General features: G+C 51.3%; 1 long non-coding RNA gene and 1 pseudogene across 1 annotated transcript; both read left to right on the top strand.

The window, feature by feature from the left end:
• Nucleotides 1–1,620, top strand: LOC136521245 (36.4 kDa proline-rich protein-like; annotated as a pseudogene).
• Nucleotides 1,621–6,562: 4,942 nt separating this feature from the next.
• LOC136520323 (uncharacterized) lies at nucleotides 6,563–7,504 on the top strand. Its single transcript, XR_010775221.1, has 4 exons — nucleotides 6,563–6,696; nucleotides 6,785–6,977; nucleotides 7,067–7,267; nucleotides 7,366–7,504. It is a non-coding gene; the product is annotated as an uncharacterized lncRNA (long non-coding RNA).
• The last annotated feature ends 204 nt before the right edge of the window (nucleotides 7,505–7,708 follow it).

The following is a 7,708-nucleotide window of genomic DNA, read 5'->3' as shown; positions in this document are numbered from 1 at the left end:
ATGGAGGCCAGCGGCAAGAAGCTCCGGCCGTTCCTCCTCACCCTGCTGCTGGTGCTCTCCACCGCCGTGACACCCATCCTCTCGCTGCCAGAGCCAGACAACGAGGTAGACTGCGACTACAACAAGCCCAAGACGCCCAAGCCGTCGCACTCGCACCCGCCCAAGACCAAGCCCTCCCACCCGTCGCCGTCGCCGAAGCCCAAGAACCCCAAGCCACCCAAGGGCCCCGCGTACCCGGCGCCGGGGCACCAGCCGCCCAAGAGCCGGTCCTACCCGCCGGTCACGCGTCCGCCCGTCGTCGGCCCGCCCAAGGGCCCCGTCACGCGTCCTCCGGTCGTAGGCCCAGCCGTCACGCGCCCACCGGTCACGCGTCCGCCGGTCGTCGGACCACGTGACCTACCCGCCGATCATCGGCCCACCGGTCACGCGTCCGCCGGTCGTAGGCCCACCCGTCACGCGCCCGCCGGTCACGCGTCCGCCGGTTGTCGGACCACCAGTGACCTACCCGCCGATCATCGGCCCACCGGTCACGCGTCCGCCGGTCGTGGGACCACCGGTGACCTACCCGCCGATTACCGGCCCTCCGACGACGCCGCCGGTCGTCGGCTCACCGGTGACCTACCCGCCGATTACCGGCCCTCCGATGACGCCGCCGGTCGTCGGCTCACCGGTGACCTACCCGCCGATCACCGGACCTCCGTCGACGACGCCTCCGATCACCGGCCCGCCCTCGACGACGCCTCCAGTCACCGGTCCACCAGTGACCTACCCGCCCGGCGGAGGCGGGGGCAGCTCGACGCCGTGCCCTCCGCCACCGCCATCGACCCCGACGCCGACGCCATCGTCGCCGACGTGCCCGGCGGACTCGCTGAAGCTGGGCGCGTGCGTGGACCTGCTGGGCGGCTGGTGCACATCGGCCTGGGCGACCCCGTGGTGAACAAGTGCTGCCCGGTGCTGGAGGGGCTGGTGGAGCTGGAGGCGGCCGTGTGCTTGTGCACCACCATCAAGCTGAAGCTCCTCAACATCAACCTCTACCTGCCCCTGGCGCTCCAGCTCCTCCTCACCTGCGGCAAGACGCCGCCGCCGGGCTACACCTGCACCGTCTGATCTCGATTAGCTAGCAGCCCCCATGCTATATGATGCATCCATGAACATGTACGTGACTAGCTATGCATATATGCATCTCGATCTGCAAGTACTAGTAGTCATTTGCATGTGGCATATGCATGCTGCTAGCCTGACTCTGTCTCTACGTGAAAATGCAGGGGTTTTGGAGTGAGCTAGCATTCTTTGTTCGGTAGTTTGAAGAGAGATCGACATGAGAGGATGTCGTCTCTGCTTCGTTCCTAGCTGAAGAAGGCTCCGGAGGAGGAAGAAGACCAGGTCGATCAGCTAACGATGGATCGATCATTTTCCATGCGTGTTTATTGTTTGTGTCTGTTGTGGTTTCTGCTTTCTATGTGTTTTCAGTTTGGTCTCTCGATTCGCGGCTTGATTTGGTTAAGCTTGATTTGATGCAAGAGGGGTGATGGTTGATTGTTAATAATTCCCTGTTATTTGCCATGAACTCGATCATGATGGAAACGTTATTGTTGTTTTGCATGCAATGCATGCATGTCGTCTTCGGTAATTGGTTCACTTGTTTTTATCTGCGTGGTTTAATTTATGCCTGTCCATCTTAAATAAAACTAGATATTTGATTAAATTTCTCAAGTCCATGGGACTAAGATCACGCGTGAGTATATATATATGACAGGTTCGTACGAGCGAGTAGACTATACATGAATAAAAAGTACTTAAGAGGTGGTGGTGACTGATACATTGCTGAGATTTGTTGTCGTGTATATGAATCTGAGTATCTGACATTTGTAATTGGAAATTTGGATGGATACGAGATAGTAGACGACACTGCACTACTGCACTGCACAGCCACGCAGAGTTGTTGGCTGCGCCGACTGGGGCCCTTGGCCCGAGAGATCTCTCATTCACGTGCATGGTTCGGCTACGTTTGCGTGCCCTTAAATCCGACTTGATCTACTTTTTTTTTATTTGGAATAATATTTTTCTCTCACAAATTTCTCCAGCATTCCTCTAAATTATCCAAATTCCTCCAGAATAATTAAATATATGCGTGGGGATGTAGCTAAGCTCGCGTACGTACGTACGGCCGCGAAACCCTAGAGAATAGTTTGACGACGACGAGCGAGTGCCTCTGCATAGTGCAGCCGAGCCGACCGGCAGCACGCTACGATAGGTGCAAAAGTGACGCGCGGGGCAGGCATGTGTCATTTGGCGCTTTGTCACCCGTGACCGTGAGCGAGGGAGCGCGTCGTCCGGTCCAACGTACTACCAGCTGATTGTGATCGCTGGCACACCCTACTTTGCTGCCTGTCCTGCAGTTGCTGCTGTCTGCTTTAGTTTTTTTTTGAGCGTACACAAAACATGTGAAGAACTTGGGGTGTTGGACACCAATCAGCATGGCTGCATGGGCCCTGCTGCTTGGACATGTACACACATAGCATATCGTGCAGTACAGGCATGGTGTAGTCCATGTTCAAATGTACAGTACGCACGTGCTCGCAGAGTTTGGAGGTGGGCTCTGTCGGTGTCAGTCATTTACCAAGTGTATAATTGTGGTGGTTTCTCACTCCACAAGATAAACAGAATAATGGCTCTGTTTATCCACCATGTAACTGCTTTCATCAAGAAAATTAACAAACCTTCTCTCACTGTCACTTTTTAAGTGTCACTTAGATTTTCGTGCTAAACAAACTTTCTTAAGTTTGACTAAATTTATAGAAAATAATAGTAACATTTGTATTTCCAAATAAATATATTTTAAAAATATATGCAATAGTTAATTTAATAATACTTATTACGCATCATAAATATATAGCGCTAACCATCAGGTACAGTGCCTATTCGTTTTTTCCTGTCGCGTGACCAGCTCTTAGTTTCAGAGACCGTCGTCGTGCGCTTTTTTTTCTTTTTACTGGACGAGAGTTCTACTCCTTTTCTGTTTTTTTCGTATCCTTCCACAATCTAAACCTGGTACCCAAAGTTTCAAAAAAAAACCTGGTACCCACCGTCCACCAAGCCACTGTCCCTTCCACATCATGTACGCAAGGGAGAAAGAAATTGGAGATGGGAGAAGAGAAACGAGAGAAGTTAGGGTTTGTCATCGTTATCATGCACTACAGGAAACCGGGACTTTGCCCAGTGCTGGAATCTTTGCCGAGTGCTAAATATTGGGCACTCGGCGAAACTTGGCACTCGGCAAATAGGGCTTTGCCGAGTGTCTGACACTCGGCAAAATAAGGCACTCGGCAAAGCCAAACTTTGCCCAGTGCCAGACACTCGGCAAAGTTGGGCACTCGGCAAAGAGGCGCCCGGGATAACGGTGCCCGACGCCGGCCTCTTTGCCGAGTGCCTTCTGTTTGGCACTCGGCAAAATATTGGCTTTGCCGAGTGCCTAGGGCTAGCACTCGGCAAAATATTCACTTTGCCGAGTGCCAAACCTTAGCACTTGGCAAAATAATTTTTTTTTGTTTTTTGCCACCAACTTTTTTTTCTTAGATTTGTATTTGTACCATGAACAACATGTTCAAATTTGGCACAATTTTATTGATATTTGCTATATTTCTTCACTTTATTTCGTTTTCTTGCAATTATCCGGAAAATGTAGGTTTGAACTGCAGGTGCATCGAATAATAGTTTTGATCCATTTCAAAAATGTTATTCTTGTTTGTTAGTGTCACTTTATGCTAAATCAAGGAACTGTCTCCAAATTTCGATCAACGTGCTCACGGGGCAACGTCGCGAACTTGCGTGCGAGTGGTTATTTAATTCTATAAAATTCAAACGAATCCCGAAAATCATGAAACTTGGCGAGATGTCGTGATATCACATGCATATGCGGTGGTAAAAATTTGAAAACGTTTGGAGGGCGTCATCACGTATGGTGTTCACAAACCAGGACATCATCACATGTGTGTAGTAGTAGTTAATTAGTAGTGTTAGTATTAGTTAGTAAGTAGTAGTGTTAGTAGTAGTAGTTAATTAGTAGTGTTAGTATTAGTTAGTAAGTCGTAGTGACAGTAGTAGTTGTAGTTGTTGTTCATAGTTTTAGTGTTAGTAGTAGTTATTGTTGTATGTATGTGGTTGATGGCCTTCGTGCCTATGTTTGGTATACATGTGGTTGTTGGCCTTCGTACCAATATTTTCTGCAGGTTTTGGGAACCTCTCCGTGCAGGGGAGGTGCTACCGAAATTTTCAATGGAGTCTAACCATTTGCCTTTTCTTTGCAGGACGAGGACCGTTGGGAGGCACTCGGTGACCCCGATCGTCTGCGTTGGCGTTGCGGTTCTGCCTGCACCGTGTCGCCTCGCCACTGCAGCGACTCGCCACCGCCCCACTAGCCTGACCTCACCGACACCCTAGGTATAACCCATCTTGCATACTTGCATCTCGTGTAACCCCAGTTAGGCGTCTCCCGTCCGAAAGAGATACGGTCGTTGGTATGCAGATCTTTGCATACCAAATTCTGTACCTGTTTCAGATTGTCCACGTTTTTTGGACAGCCCGCGGATGCGTAGATGGGTTGGTTTCTGTGGCCCGCTCCTGTCCGAGACAGAGTTTCGGCACCACCTCCTCGTTGTTCTCCTGATACACAATCTCCCTGCCAGGACGTGTATCGGGAGAACAGCGGGGAGGTGCTGCCGAAATTCTGTCTTGGATAGGAGCGGACCATGGAAGCCAACCTCATCTACGCATCCTCGGGTGGGATTAGGACCTATCCTTCACCTATTAGATGTATAGTAGGAACGCCTTGTGGATTTACCTACAGTTTTTATTACTCGCTTACATATGCATGTGCTAGAGGATGGATAACCGTGAGTGGATGTACACGGGCCACGCAAGTATGACCCCAGAATGGATGACCAAGACCAATGCTTTCCTGGAGCATGCATTTGGTGAGGCTGCTAAAGGGTCAGCCCGGATGCCGTGTCCGTGCAGCAGATGTGGGAACAAGAAAAGAAAAATTAAGAGGCTCGTGGGGGAAGATCTTATCAAGTATGGATTCACGGCAAACTATACCCGCTGGATCCACCATGGTGAAGCCGATCGTATTAGAGAGGAGGTGGTGAGACAGTGTCTCGAGGATTATGATGGAGATGGCGGGGTAGCAGACTGGATGGATGACATTCAGCAGGCACGGTTCGGTGAAGGATTGGAGGAGAAGCCAGAGGAAAGCGCAAAGACGTTCTATGATATGATGTCTTCAGCGCAGAAGCCCTTACACGAAAAGACAACGGTATCGCAGCTGGATGCAATTGGACGCATCATGGGGTTGAAGTCGCAGTTTAGCATGAGTCGGGACAACTTCGATGGTATGTTGGCAGTTTTTGGATCCCTGCTTCCGGAGGATCACATCCTGCCGAAGAACTTGTACGAGTCATAGAAACTTCTTCGTGCACTTAAGATGCCGTATGAGCAGATCCATGCTTGTCCGAATGGATGCGTGGCCCAATCGAAAAACCACGAATACTAGAGTTCGTACGCCCGGCACCGATGACCGCGACTACTACGGCATAGTCAAAGAAATATACGAGCTCAACTTTGAGCTTCGCGGAGGTCATAAGCCAGTCGTATTCAAATGCCATTGGTTCAATCCCAATGTCACGAGAAGGGCCCCTGAGATTGGACAAGTTGAAATTCAACAAGATTCCCTCTATCAAGGAGACGATGTCTATATTGTGGCTCAACAGGCCACGCAAGTTTATTATCTTCCATGGGCGTGCCAAAAAGATCCCACTCTTGAGGGTTGGTACCTTGCGCAGTTGGTATCACCGCATGGCAAAGTGCCTGTCCCAAACGATGAGGATTACAACTTTGACCTAAACACATATACAGGAGAGTTCTATCAACCCGAGGGGCTAGATGGCATGTTTCACATAGACATGTTTTCGCTGATGGGCATGGAAGTAGACAATGACATTGATGAGGACGATGGAGAAGAGGTGCAAAATGCCAAAGACTTAGCACTGCTTGAGCGATTACGGTTTGGCGTTGCCATTGATGACAACGATGGAGATGAGGCAGAAATGTTAGACAATATTGTTAGTGATGACGACACTTATGATCCGGCCGCTGCCAATCCTGAAGATTATTTCTAATTCATGTAATACTATATTATTATTATTTTCTAGTTATGTTTCGTTCATTTTGCATCTCTATATTTGTCTATATTGTGCTAACTGGTTTACTCTTTGTATTTGCAGGCACTCGACAAAATGCCGGGCAGAAGGCAGACCCGGACCTGCAACTCGCTCTACGTGAGGATGACTCAGGAGGCGGAGGCGAAGGCGGAGGCGGAGGCGGAGGCGTCGGCGAGGAGCCGTCCGGCCCGTTGCCCCCGTGGCCGTCCGAGGAGGGCGGTGTAGTCGTCTGCCGTCCCCCCGCCCGAGGAGGACCGGACGACGACCACTGACGACGAGGACCAGCAGCTGCCCCCCCAGACAGGAGGGGGTGACACTTCCTCTAGGGGGGTGGCGGGGGTGACACTTCCTCTGGGGGGGTGGCGGGGGGTTCCACTTCGAGCACCTCATCGGCACCGTACTTGCGCGGGTCCTCGTAGCTCCCGACGCGGCCGATCCCGTTTCAGAGGAGGCCGGTGATTCGTCCCAAGGGCGACAAGTAAGTATCCGTTCATTTTGCATCTCTTCTTGTTCATATGCTAAAAACCAAACTGCGGACTAACAATTCTTCTTACTGACTCCTGTAGGAACTGGGAACTTGTGTCCGGGGGCGATCATCGGCAGTGCAATGGGATCCTCGGCGGCCTGATCCGCCTGCACTACCCTGGTTTGGTCACCCACGCCCAGGTTGAGTCGCCTCCCTGGACGTGGGACCACTTCAACTCCGCCGTGGACGCCGTGTACGGCATCGTATAGGAGCGGATCAGGCGTGAGTTCTGGGTGAGTCTACATCACACTACATTGCTCAATACTATGGAATCATTAGACATTCTTGAAATAATGAAAGGACACATGATGTCTGTATGCAGGACTTCTTCACGTTGGAGGAGGGGCATGACCCCGCCTGGGTGACGAAGGTGCAGGACAGGGCATGCAGGGGCCGAGTCACGGACCTGTACTACGAGGCGAGGCTGCAGTGCCACATCAACCACTCGTGCGACGTCCTTGGTCGGTACCCGGGGAAGAACGAGGCCAGGACCATGACACTCACCAGGGAGCAGTACCTCGCAGTAAGTTATAAAACATTGTTACTGACTCATTCCATGAAGAATAGGTAGCCTTCATTTTATATTCTAACATTTCTAATACAATACTTGATGGCATGCAGATGTGTCCTTCTTGGTGCGCCAGGCACAGAGACTGTTGGGCGGCCATCGTGGACAAGTGGGTCTCCGATGAGTGGAGGGAGAGGCACGCCCTCCATCGGGAGTGCCGCCTGCAGATGGGTGGGCCGACGCACCACCAAGGCAACCGGCCCCTCAGTTCGTACACCCAGGCCTGGGTACACGCTACGCACTTATTTATTTATTTGTTCTAACGCTCAATTCTCATTACTTCTAATCGTCTTTGTGTTTTCCTCGCAGTCCCAGTCGCATGATGGCCAGGAATGCAACGAGTTCATGGTGTACGCCATGGCACACAAGGGCAAGGCGACAGCCCCGGACACCGTC

Source organism: Miscanthus floridulus, chromosome 18, assembly GCF_019320115.1.
Source record: "Miscanthus floridulus cultivar M001 chromosome 18, ASM1932011v1, whole genome shotgun sequence".
NCBI lineage: Eukaryota > Viridiplantae > Streptophyta > Magnoliopsida > Poales > Poaceae > Miscanthus > Miscanthus floridulus.
Note: the sequence above shows the minus strand (reverse complement) of the source record. Positions and strands in the feature narration are given on the sequence as shown.